Below are 12,709 nucleotides of genomic sequence, written 5' to 3' on the forward strand. Positions count from 1 at the left end.
GAGAGAGAGAGAGAGAGAGAGAGTAAAGCAATGAGGAAGAAGAAAGGAGACCCAGCTGCTGCCTTCTCTCTCCATTTGTTTGCAGTGGAAAACAAAGGAGGTAATCATGGTAATCATTGTAATCATTGCGGGGGGGGGGGGGGGGGCGGGGGGGAGGGGTTTGGGGGGTGGGGGGGGGGGGGGGGGCTCAGGGCAGTAGTCATTGAAGTCTCAGAGATGGGGCTTGAACCTTAGGAGAAGCTTGGGAGTTCCCTTCCAACAGTAGGTTTCTCTGCCCATACTTGCTTCACCCCTGTCCCTCAACTGCCCTGGATTCCTACTCGTGTCCACATCCACCTTGCTCTATCCCAGGAACCTGGTTACAGCGTATGAAAAGTTTGGGTTGGTCTGTGCTGGCTGCTCAAGCACATGGTCCCAGGATTCCTTTATGAGGCCTGAGCTGGACCCACAGAAGCCCTTTCTGTGCCAGCTATAGGTATGACGAGGTCAAGGAAAGGATCCTTTGCCTAGTATTACCAGTGATTGTACAGACTAGACTTCAAGGTCCTCTCATTCTGGATCACTGGAAAGACTGAAGGCCTTACCTGGTCACTAACTGCATCTAGTTATCTGAGAGTGAATTGGACCCATTGGAGTGGGGAAATGAAATTGGTGAGTCCAAATGCCCATTGAAACTGGTTTGGCCTAATAATTAGCAAATGGTACGTTCAAGAATGGGGCTTGGCTCCTTATAGGATAAAGATCCTAGAATCAGAGATGTAGGGGTCTTCTAGTTCAAACACCTTATTTTACAGAGGAGAAAACTGAGGCCCAGAGAGGTCATGACTTGGCCAAGTTTACACAGGTGGTAAAGTGGTAGGGTCAGGATTTGAACCTAGGTTCCATGCATTCCCGCTTTATGGTATTTGTATGGTATTTGTATCCTACCACATTGAAATTTTATACTTTTAAGCTCTCCATAAGCAGCCCGATTAGCTCCAACCCACTGCAGCACAGAGCTCCTGAGATGAAGTGATCTGCCAGCCTCAGTTTCAGGGATTACTAGTATGAGCAACTATGTCCGACCAAAACGTTGTTTAAAAACCAGTTCATAGACACCAGGTTAAGAGCTCCTGGTCTAGTCAATTCTTGGGATCATAGAATTTAGACTTAGAAGGAATATTAAATGGTTATCTAGTCCTCATTTTATCTTATTTTAAAAAATACGTTCTGATGCTTTCTGTCTTTATCACAGTCATTATCCACCCTCCCCACTACCTTGAATCTTTGTAACAATGAAAAGCAATCATGTAACAACATCTGACATAGTGACTGTATCATGTAATGGATATAGTATTCTGCCCTAGGACTCTCCTTCCCTTCTGCTGTGAGGGAGGAGATGTTTCATTTTTTCCTTTTCCAGATACAGTTCACCTTCCTCTCAGTGATCTTTTTATTTATGTTGCTACAGGCATGTCTATTCTGTTGTCTCTCCTTATTTTGGCTGTACATCAGTTCATTACACATATTTCCACTTTTCTTTGAATTCTATATTTCTTTGTAACGTTTCTTATGGTCCTTGATGCCGTTCCATTACATTCATACACCAGGGTTTTCTCAGCCAAACTCAAATTGACAGGCTCCCACTTTGCCTTTTTTCTTTTCTAAGGGTGCTGCTTTGCCTGTTTCTGTTTAGAATGAGCCTTTTTTGGGGGGCAGCTAGTTGGCGCAGTGGATAGAGCACCCACCCTGAAGTCAGGAGATCCTGAGTTCAAATCCGGCCTCAGACCAAACACTTGACACTTACTAGCTGTGTGACCCTGGGCAAGTCACTTAATCCAAATTGCCTGAAAACAAAAACAAAAACAAAAAAGAATGAGCCTTTTCCCCCCCTGAAATAACACACTTCCATTGTTCACTAGGTGTGAGCAAATCCTAGCTTCTTGAATAAATGAAATATTTTTCAACCAGCTACTTCAAGAAGTCTTTTCAGATTGGGTGAGGCTGCAGGTTCCCCACCCTTGGACACAAAACCAGGAAACTACTACAGAACTTAAGAGTTTCCAGCAAAATTGGAGAGTTCCAGCTAAACCTCTGATAAGTAATTAATTGATCAGTGGGGAGAAGCTTCAGCCCTCAGTCTTGGTCTTTTTCCTCCTCTTTTGGCTGGAGAAGCCATCCTTCATTCCTCTGGCAATTCCACATGTAGTTCTCAGGACTTTAGCACCATGCCCCATTTTCAGCTTCCTTTTTAGTGTTTTCTGTGCTTGTTAGAATGTAAGCTTCTTGGGATAAGAACTCACTATTTAACAAAAACTGCTGGGAAAACTGGAAAATAGTATGGTAGAAACAGACTTTGAAGCTTTCCCAGGATTTGGGGGCTTCCCATCCATGTCCTAGCAGCATCCCTGGCACAGATGCCAGCATTGATTGAATTGGGGGCCAAGGTCAGACAGGACTAAGATCTATGGCTCTATGAGGAGCTCAGCAGAAAAGGCACACCATACCTAAAAGAAGCAGTTTTTAAATTAATATTTTCTTTAATAAACAAAATTTTCTTTTCCCTCCAAACTCCCCCATTAAACAACAACAACAACAGAACATCTTGGAGACTGTAAACTGTGGGCATAGTTCTGACAAAACACAGCTGTGGGTAACTCTCTGAAAACCTGTCAGTGAATTATACCTGATAAAGGAGATTACAAAACCAAATACATGTTTTCCTAGTTTTGTCATTGGCTTTGCCCTAGATGAGAGAGGCAAGGTGGTTTAATGAAGTAAACAGAAGACTCGGAGAGCTGGAAGGGACCCCAGAAGCCAAGAAACCCAACCCTCTCGTTATTTGCTGTTGAGTCCTTTCTCAGTCGTGTCCAACTCTTTGTGATTCCTTTTGGAGTTTTCTTAGCAAAGACACTGGTGTGGTTTGCCATTTCCTTGTCTCATTTTATAGATGAAGAAACTGAGGTAAACAGGGTTATGTGACTTGCTCAGCATCACATAACTAGTAAGTATCTGAGGCCAGATTTAAAGTCACAAAGATGAGTCTTCTTGACTCTAGAATTCTAGCATTCTATCCGCTATCCCACTTCGCTCTCTCCCCACCATCACCACCACCACCACCACCACCATTATACAGCTAAGGAAAACAGAGCCTAAGGAGGTTAAGCAACTAATCCAAAGTCACACCAGCAGTGAAATCTGATCATTCTACTTATCACTTGGTCTCTCCAGGCCTCAGTTTTACCATCTATAAAATTAAGATAATAATACCTCACCTCGTTGTTATTTTCAAAGGGCATGGTATATATAAAATGCTGCCTAATGATAACTATTATGTAAAATTAAGATAAATTATTAGGTAAATGCCAAATAAATGTAAGTTACTTCCTCTCTTGACTCCACTTCTGATTCTCTGGACTTTAGTACCAAAACTCTGCTGCCCTCTCATGGGTGAAGATCCCTCTATCCCTGCAGCCCCCTTCTCCCATTGGTGAGTTCCTTAGAACCTCCATTTTGAGGAATTACTCAGGCTAGCCATCCTTCATTCCTCTGGCGATTCCATGTGTAGTTCTCAGGACTTTACCACCATGCCCCATTTCAGTTTCCTTTTTAGTGTTTTCATCCTTATTAGAACGTAAGCTCCTTGGGATAAGAACTCACTATTTAACAAAAACTGCTGGGAAAACTGGAAAATAGTATGGCAGAAACTAGGCATAGACCACCATCTTACACCCTATACCAAGATAAAATCAAAATGGGTGCATAATTTAGATATAAAGAAGGATACTATAAGCAAACTAGGAGAACAAGGAATAGTTTACTTATCAGATCCGTGGAGAAGGGAAAAATTTATAGCCAAACAAGAGAATAGAACATTATGAAATACAAAATGGATGATTTTGATTACATTAAATTGAAAAGCTTTTGCACAGACAAAGCCAATGCAACCAAGATTAGAAGGGAAGCAGAAAGCTGGGAAATAATTTTTACAATCAATGTCTATGATAAAAGCCTCATTTCTAAAATATATAGAGAACTGAGTTAAATTTATAAGAATGTAAGTCATTCCCCAGTTGATAAATGGTCAAAAGATATGAACAGGCACTTTTCAGATGAAGAAATTAAAGCTGTCTATAGTCATAATGCTCTAAACCACTATTGATTAGAGAAATGCAAATCAAAATGACTGAGGTACCACATCACACCTATCAGATTGGCTAACATGACAAAAACAGGAAAATGATAAATGTTGGAGAAGATGTGGGAAAATTGGAATACTAATGCATTGTTGGTGGAGTTGTGAAATGATCCAACTATTCTGGAGAGCAATTTGGAACTATGCCCAAAGGGCTATAAAACTGTATATACCCTTTGACCCAGCAATACCACTTCTAGGTCTGTGCCCCAAAGGGATCATAAAAATGGGAAAAGGACTCACATTTACAAAAATATTTGTAGCAGCTCTTTTTGTGGTGGCCAAGAATTGGAAATTGAGGGGACGCCCATCAATTGGGGAATGGCTAAACAAGCTGTGGTATATTAATGTAATGGAATACTATTATGCCATAAGAAATGATGATCAGGCAGACTCCAGAAAAACCTGGAAAGACTTATATGAACTGATGCTGAGTGAAGTGGGCAGAAGCAGGAGAACATTGTACACAGTAACAGCCACACTATGGGATGACTGACTTTGATAGACATACCTCTTCTCAGCAATACAAGGATCTAAGACAACTCCAAAAGACTCATGATGGGAAAAGCTATCCACACCCAAAGAAAGAACTATGGAATTGGAATGCAGATGGAAGCATACTATTTGCTCTCCATTTCTTTTATTGTTTTGTTTTGATTCTTCTTTCTCGTGGTTCCTCCCATGGGTTCTAATTCTTCTTTACATTATGACTAATGGGAAAATATGCTTAATATGAATGTATAATAAGAGCCTATATCAGATTACATGCCATTTTGGGGAGGGGGGGAAGGGAGAGGGAGAAAATTTAAAACTCAAAAACTTATTGAAGTGAATGTCGAAAACTAAAAATTAATAAATAAATTGTTAAAAAAATAAATAAATAAAATGAGTAAAATAAGGCTTAGGGGGAAAAAACAGAAAAAAGAATATAAACTCTTTGAGGGCTTTTAAAAAATAATTACATTTGCCTTCCAAGCACCTAATATACAGTCAATATTGATGTTTGTTAAATGATTCATGGCATAGTAAAGAAGTTTTACTTGGTGTTTACTAGTAAGCCTACTTCCACACCCAAGCCTAGGGTGGTTCTTTGTAGAAAGAAAGCCCTGTGCTCTATACGTGGAAGGAGGTGAATCCTGATTGGATGCTGAATGCAGTATTTCCTACATATGAGACTAATTAAATTTGTTGCAGAGACTTTTAGGAAAGGGACTTCAGAGGCAGATATGGAGAAAAGAGATACGGGGAAATGGTCAAGAGAAAGAGAAACCTTTGAATAATGGACTGACCCACAGAACTGTGGGCATATATGAGAGCCAACCTCATCCTGTTCCTTAATCTCTAGGGCTAGAAACTTTGAGTTCAGAGAGAGGACCTCCCCTGACTAAGATTGGTCTCTCAGTTTGAGATTAGATCTTACCTGATTTCCAAGGTGAAGATTCCATTTAGTTTTGTATATTCCTTGACATGCTCTGATTTCTTTTGGCTGTTTTGCTTAGATAAATGGGTTTGCTCATTAGTCACTATTTGTGATGATGGTGAGTTTAGAAGGGATGAGTTTAGATATATGTTGGACTGAATTATATTTGTAATCTTCAAAAAAACTTACACAGAAGTATAGAAATGTTCTTGTGTTCATAGAGATACTGCCTTTAAAAAAAACAACAAAGACAAATCTATCAGGAATACCAAAGCAAGCACATACATTTAAAAATGGAATCCTAGGACAGGGTGAAAGGAGAAAGACTAGAGTAAATGGGGCCAGGGGAGGGGGGATAGGTTGGAGGGAAATACAGTTAGCAATAGTAACTGTGAAAAAAAAAATTTGAAGTAAGTTTCTCTTATAAAGTCCTCATTTCTCAAACATATAGAAAACTGAGTCAAATTTATAAAAATAGGAGCCATTCCCTGATTGACAAATGATTAGAAGATATGAAGAGTTTTCAGTTGAAATAATCAAAGCTATCTATAGCCATATGAAAAAATACTCCAACTCACTATTGCTTAGAGAAATGCAAATTATAACAATTCTGAGATACTGCCTCATACCTATTAGATTGTCTAATAGGATGGAAAAGGAAAATGACAAATGGTGGACTGTGGGAAAAATGAGGCACTAATGCACTGTTGGCAGAGTTGTGAACTGATTCAACCATTCTGTAGACTACTTTGGAACTATGCCCAAAGGGTTATAGAACATGCATACCCTTTGATTTAGCAATACCACTACTAGGTCTGTATTCCAAAAGAGATACAAGATAAAAAGGAAAAGGACCTACATATACAAAATTATTTATAGCAATTATTTTCTGGGGGCAAAGAATTGGAAATTGAGGGGATGCATGGGAATAGCTGAACAGATTGTGGTGTGATTATGATGGAATACTATTGTGCTATAAGAAATGATGAACAGGATGTTCTCAGAGAAACCTGTAAAGATTTAAATGAGCTGATGCATACAAAGTAACAACAATATTGTAAGATGATTAGCTGTGAATGATTTAGCTATTCTCAGCAATGATACAACAATCCAAGACAACTCAGAAGGACTTATAAAAAATGTTATCCATTCCCAGAGAAAGAACCGATGGGCTCTGAATATAGATTGAAGCATACTTTCTTTTTTACTTTATTTTTCTTGAGGTTTTTTTTTCTCCCCTTTGGTCTATGTTTTCTTTCACGACATGACTAATATGGAAATGTTTTGCATGATTACACATGTATAACTTATATTGAATTGCTTGCCTTCTGGGGAGGGGGTGCAGTGGGGAGGGAGGAAGGGAGAGAATTTGGAACTCAGAGTTTTAAAAATGAATGTTAAAAACTGTTTTTACATGTAACTGGGGAAAAATAAAATACTAAATAAAATTTTAAAAATGGAACCCTAGGAAGAATTCTATAACAGAAGAAAAATAAAAATAATAACTGGAAAAATAAAGGAATTTAAGACAAATGTAAAAGTATGATTTCCCACTCACCCCACATGTTAAGGGAAACTAGTATGTCTGGGGGCAAAAGTTCTATTCTTCTGATGTTCATATCATTAGACTGTGGGCTCCTTGACAGCAGGGATTGTCTTTTGCCTTTCTTTGTATCCCTACTGTTTAGCACAGTGCCTGGTACATAGTAGGTACTAAAAATGTTTATTGACTGACTGATATCAGCAGAACAACTGTGTCCTTCATGGAACAAATGTTCCCCAGTGGCATTCTGGGAGACACAACACTGAGTCTTAGATCATGAGCATGACCCAATGTGGCAGTTATTGGCTTTTTGGTAGAATACTTCTTTTTCTTCTTGTTCACTTTATCTGTTACTATAACTTTACCCTATCACCATACCATAAACAGCTATTATCTACACAATTCAGCAAATATAAGGCACAAAGGGCACTTCTAAAAGGTGAATGATTGATTTTTCAATTAGTAACAAACATGTAGTTGTTGGCACTAAGGGCTCAGACACAGGATTCTGCTCACCTCTGCCTTTAGAAGCTCCAGATTGTTTCAAAGTACAGTTCAAATATTTCCCACAGGGCTTTTCTTGAACCCTCACAAATTCAGGTTCTCTACATTTGAACTGATATTGCAGGCAGCAGCTAGGTAGCACAGTTGGTAGAATGCTAAACTTAGAATCACAGACCTTAGTTCATAATCCTCCCTCGGACACTTAGAGACAAATTACAAACTCTTTCTTTTTCATTTTCCTCATCTGTCTTAAACTGTGGGTTGCAAATCTGTATGGGGTCGCGAACAATTTGGCAATAGCAAAGGTTTCTGAATATACAATAACCAAAAACTAATTAAAAATCAATGTGTAATGAATCCGAGGTGTTTCTGGCAGTGCTTGCCTGTGTTGCATTGTGCAGCTTCAATGCAGCCTTGGTTCTGAACACACAGCATGCGCACTTTGTACTGCGCATGTCTTCATGCCACACAATGCCGATGAATGCTGCCAAAACATGAAAAGGGGTCAAGAGTGGAAAAAGTTTAAGGAGCCCTGTGTTCAGTAAGGATAACAGTACCTTCACCCCAAGGTTGTTGTGAGAATAAAGTGAGATATTATTTATAAGAACAATTTGCAAACCTTAAAGAACTTTATAAATGCCAGCTGTTATTGTTGTGTTACTTAGGTTCTACTTTGTATTTACTTATCTCTATTGATAATCATTTAAGATCAATTGAGCCCCAATAAGGGCAAAAAACCTGAATTAATCTTTTGTCTCTGAGTGAACTAAAAATGCCCCTTCCTGTGTCAGCAACTTCGGGACCAGCTAGAGCTGGCCATCATTCTTCCTGTCTGTGATCACTAAGGACAGGATGCCTGGGACCAGACACTGTCTTGAGTAGTGGGACTTTCCTTATCTTGGTATCCTATGGACATATGTTATGTAGGAGAAACACACATATCCTGGGACTATAATTCTGATGGACATTTTGTTACTTCTCATCTTACTGTATTTACAACCTATTTAACTGAGAAACTTCATTTCTCATGCTATATGTTAAAAACATAGGGAGGCTATTTGTTTTTTTTTTTTTTTTTGAGTAACACAGACATCCTGAGTCAGGGTTTAAATGTCCTCCTAAAATTGTTGAGTCAGTCAGAGTTAAAGCTCTGGCTCCCTGTACATGTCCTTAACTTAAGGGGATAAACAATATGAATTTACGTACCACCCAATTTGTGGCCTCTTCAACCAACTTTCAGGTCGACACTATATAAGTTATATCCCTTCAGTAGAATCGAAGTTCCTTGAGGGCGGATTCTATTTTTCATTTTCTCATTGTGTTCTCAGTGCCTTGCACATAGTAGATACCTTCAGAAATATTTGTTAAATTAAAGCTTGTATGGATTTTTTTGAACTTTTTTTATTTAATTAATTTTATCCCTCAAACCTCCATGATTTCATGGGTTTGGGCACTCTAATGAAATCAGCTTTACCAATCAACATATAATACATTTGGAAAACCTGTTGTATGAAGAATTTGCCATTGAAACTCTTAATAAAATCTTAGATTTGGAAAAGATCTCAGAGGCTTATAGGACCATATGTGTAAAGCTGGAAGGGGCCTCAGAAGAGGACCTTTTGGCCTGGATTTTTCTTGTCTCTGAATCCAATCTACTCCACCATTGCATCATAAGCAATGATGAAAAGGACAGTTTCAGTGAAACCTGGGGAGACTTGCTTGAACTAATGCAGAGTGAATTAAGTGGAACAAGGAAAGCAGCTTATGCAGTAACACCAACAGTGTAAAAAATAACACCGAACTTTAAAAGACTTGAGCACTCTGACCAATGTAGTGAGCAACCATGATTCCAGGAGACCCATGATAAAGCATATACCTCACTTCCTGAAGGAAAGGTAATGGAGGGGAGAATGGAGAATAAGGATGTGTGTGTGTGTCTATATATCTATATATATACATATATATGTATGTGTGTGTGTGTGTGTGTGTGTGTATGTATTATATGACCCATGCAGTAATTCATTTTGCTTTACTCTGTATATTTGTTTAAAGGTTTTGCTTTTATTTTTCTTTTTTCCAATGGAGTAGGAGAGAGGGAGAAAAAGCTGATTTTTATTCATTTAAATTTTTGAAAAATCCAATCCATTCTAACCCAAGAAGTATTTATTGCATACACCTTCTTAGGCACTAGGGACATAAAGGCAAAAACAGCAGTCTTTGTCCCCAAGGAATTTCCATTCTACTAGGTGGATGCAGCATGTAAGCAGATAAGTATATTCACAATAAAATGAGGAAGCAGAGAGTATTAGCAAGTAGGAAGACCAATAAAAGTCCTCCAACCCTCCTCCTTCCACTTTTTTTCACAATAGAGAATACACTAACATTTTTTCTCATGGTGCTAAGCATCTGGGAATTGTGGAACACCACAACTTTTGAAGAATCAAAATTGCAAAAGGCAATGGACAGATACATAATGGGTATAACCAGACTGTAACATCACCAATGCTGACTTGTATATAAGAAATAACATGAAAGGTGGAAAAGAGACATATCATGGGAACAAAGGGTGTGATAGTCATGTAGGGAGAAAGAGAGATAATGGATGGATAAGATGAATGTGCCTCTGATACCTATAACATATGACAAGACCTAGGTGAAGGTTACCTGTTGGTTGGGTAGATACATTTTGGAGGATCTATAAGAGGCCATGGATCAGAGATGCCCACAACTCGAAGGCATACATGGGTTTCAATCTGTGCCATTGGAGAGAATACCTGCATCAGTGAGATCACAGCTATGTTTGAAGATTTGTAAGAGAAGACTACAGCATGCTAATTCAGTGCTATGACATTCTTAGAAGGTAGACAACCAACTCATGTATTGAGTCTGAGTCTCCTACCTGGAGATTGTCCAATAATTTTGATATAGTAGAAAGTAATGCAAAATGGAGGAGAAAATATGGGGCCAGGAGTTTGGAAAAGAATTAGAGCTGAGTTTTACGAGGCTACCATACTATGGTGGTGAGTGTTAGATCTGGGATCAGAAACCCTGGGTTTGAATTCTGGCTCTGGGAGCTCTGTGCTTGGGATCAGGAAGACCTGAGTTCAAATCTAGCCTCAGTTATTAGCTTTGTCACCCTAGGCAAGTCACTTATACTTTGCCTCAGTTCCCTTATCTTAAAAATGAAAATAATAATAGTACCTATCTCTCAGGTTGTTGTGAGGACCAAATGAGATATTTGTTAAGTACTTTGCAAATCTTAAAGTGTTGTATAAATGATAGCTATTATCATTAGGAAGTTTTTTTTCCCTGATATCGGGTTGAAAGTGTCCATACGTTATATATGACCTTGATGATGGATTCCATTCAATTTTCTTTGCCCTATAATTCAAGTACAGTGCTTGAATCAGATTAAAGTGGTTTTTTCCCCAAAAGGTAACATTTATTAAGTACTCACTGCATGCCAGGCATTGTGCTAAGTTCTAAAAATACAAATACAAGCAAAAAGAAAGACAATCTCTGACCTTAAGGAGCTTACATTCTTTTTGTTTCTTTCTATATCTTTAACATTATTTTAAAATTCTGAGTTCCAAATTCTCTCCTTCCCTCCCACCCCTCCCCCACCCACTGAGAAGGCAAGCAATATGATATCATCTGTACATGTGAAGCCATGTAAAACGTATTTCAATGTTAGCCATGTTGCCTAAAAAAGCGGAAAGCAAGAAACATAAAGAAAGTGAAAAAAATATGCTTCAATCTGCACTCAGAGTTCATCATTTTTCTATCTGAAAGTGAATAACATTTTTTGTTATGGGTCATTTGGAATGATCTTGAATCATTGTCTTGATCAGAGTAGCTAAGTTTTTTACAGCTGATCATCATTACAGTTTTGCTGTTGCTGGGTACAATGTTCTCCTGGTTCTGCTCACTTCACTTTGCATCAATTCATATAAGTCTTTCCAAAACCATTCTGCTCATCATTTTTCACAGCACAATAGCATTCCATCACAGTCATGTACCAAAACTTGTTCAGCCATTCGCCAATTTATGGGCACCCCCTCATCTCCAATTGTTTGCCGCCACAAAAAAGAGCTGCTATAAATATTTTTGTATATATGTATCCTTTTCTCTTTTCTTTACAGATCAAAGATTCTTAACCTGGGGCCTGTACACTTCCAAGGAGTCAGTGGATAGATTTCAGGGAACCTGTAAACCTGGATAGGAAAAAAATATATATCTTTATTTTCACTCATGATGGAAAATGCTACCCGCATCCAGAGAAAGGACTATGGAGTCTGAATGCAGATCAAAGCACGCTATTTTTACTTTTTTTGTTTTTTCTTTCTTGAGGTTTTCCCTTTTTGTTCTGATTCTTCTTTCACAACATGACTAATGTGGAAATATGCTTAACATGATTGTATGTGTATAACCTATATCAGATTGCTTGCTGTCTTGGGGAGGGAGGGAGAAAAATTTGGAACTCAAAATTTTACAAAAACGAATGTTGAAAATTATCTTTACATGCAATTTGGGGGAAAACCTCACAAATTCAAAAAAGAACACTGGGATCAGACAATCTGTAAATTACCTCCAATCTTTAACATTCTAGTCTATTTGGAGTTATCAAGGTGTCTCTCACCCATGGCAGGCCCTTGGGAGAAAGGCAACTGAGCAGAATAACCTTAATAAGTATTGGAATGAACAGAAATTTTTGTATCTCCTTCTTTTACTTTGTAGCTCAATCCCTTCTCCATCCACCATCCCCCTCAGTCTCTCTCTGTCTCAGACACCAGACCCCAAAGTCTTTCTCCATCTTCAGTGTTCTTCACTGTTTTTGAGCTATCATGCCAGAAAACCTCTGGCTAGTCTCCAGTTAAGCGCCCCAGACTCAGTATGTGCTGTTTGTCCACCTTCTGAGGATCTGAGAATTAGTTGCTTCATAGAACAGAACAGCACTCAGAGTAGGATGCCAAGGTTGGTTCCCTGGCTGCCTGCTGCCTGTGTGGGTCATCCCCAAAATATGCCAGCTGGAAAACTCTTTTCACAACTACTCTCTTGATGGAATAAT

At 38.7% G+C, this 12,709-nt stretch overlaps 1 protein-coding gene across 1 annotated transcript in view; it reads left to right on the forward strand.

The window, feature by feature from the left end:
• GLT8D2 (glycosyltransferase 8 domain containing 2) overlaps positions 1–12,709 on the forward strand; it is a 50,518-nt gene that overhangs the window by 447 nt on the left and 37,362 nt on the right. The gene's annotated exons all lie outside the window — the stretch shown is intronic.

The sequence above is a fragment of the Vombatus ursinus genome, unplaced genomic scaffold (assembly GCF_900497805.2).
Source record: "Vombatus ursinus unplaced genomic scaffold, bare-nosed wombat genome assembly UNPS02003292.1, whole genome shotgun sequence".
Taxonomy (NCBI): domain Eukaryota; kingdom Metazoa; phylum Chordata; class Mammalia; order Diprotodontia; family Vombatidae; genus Vombatus; species Vombatus ursinus.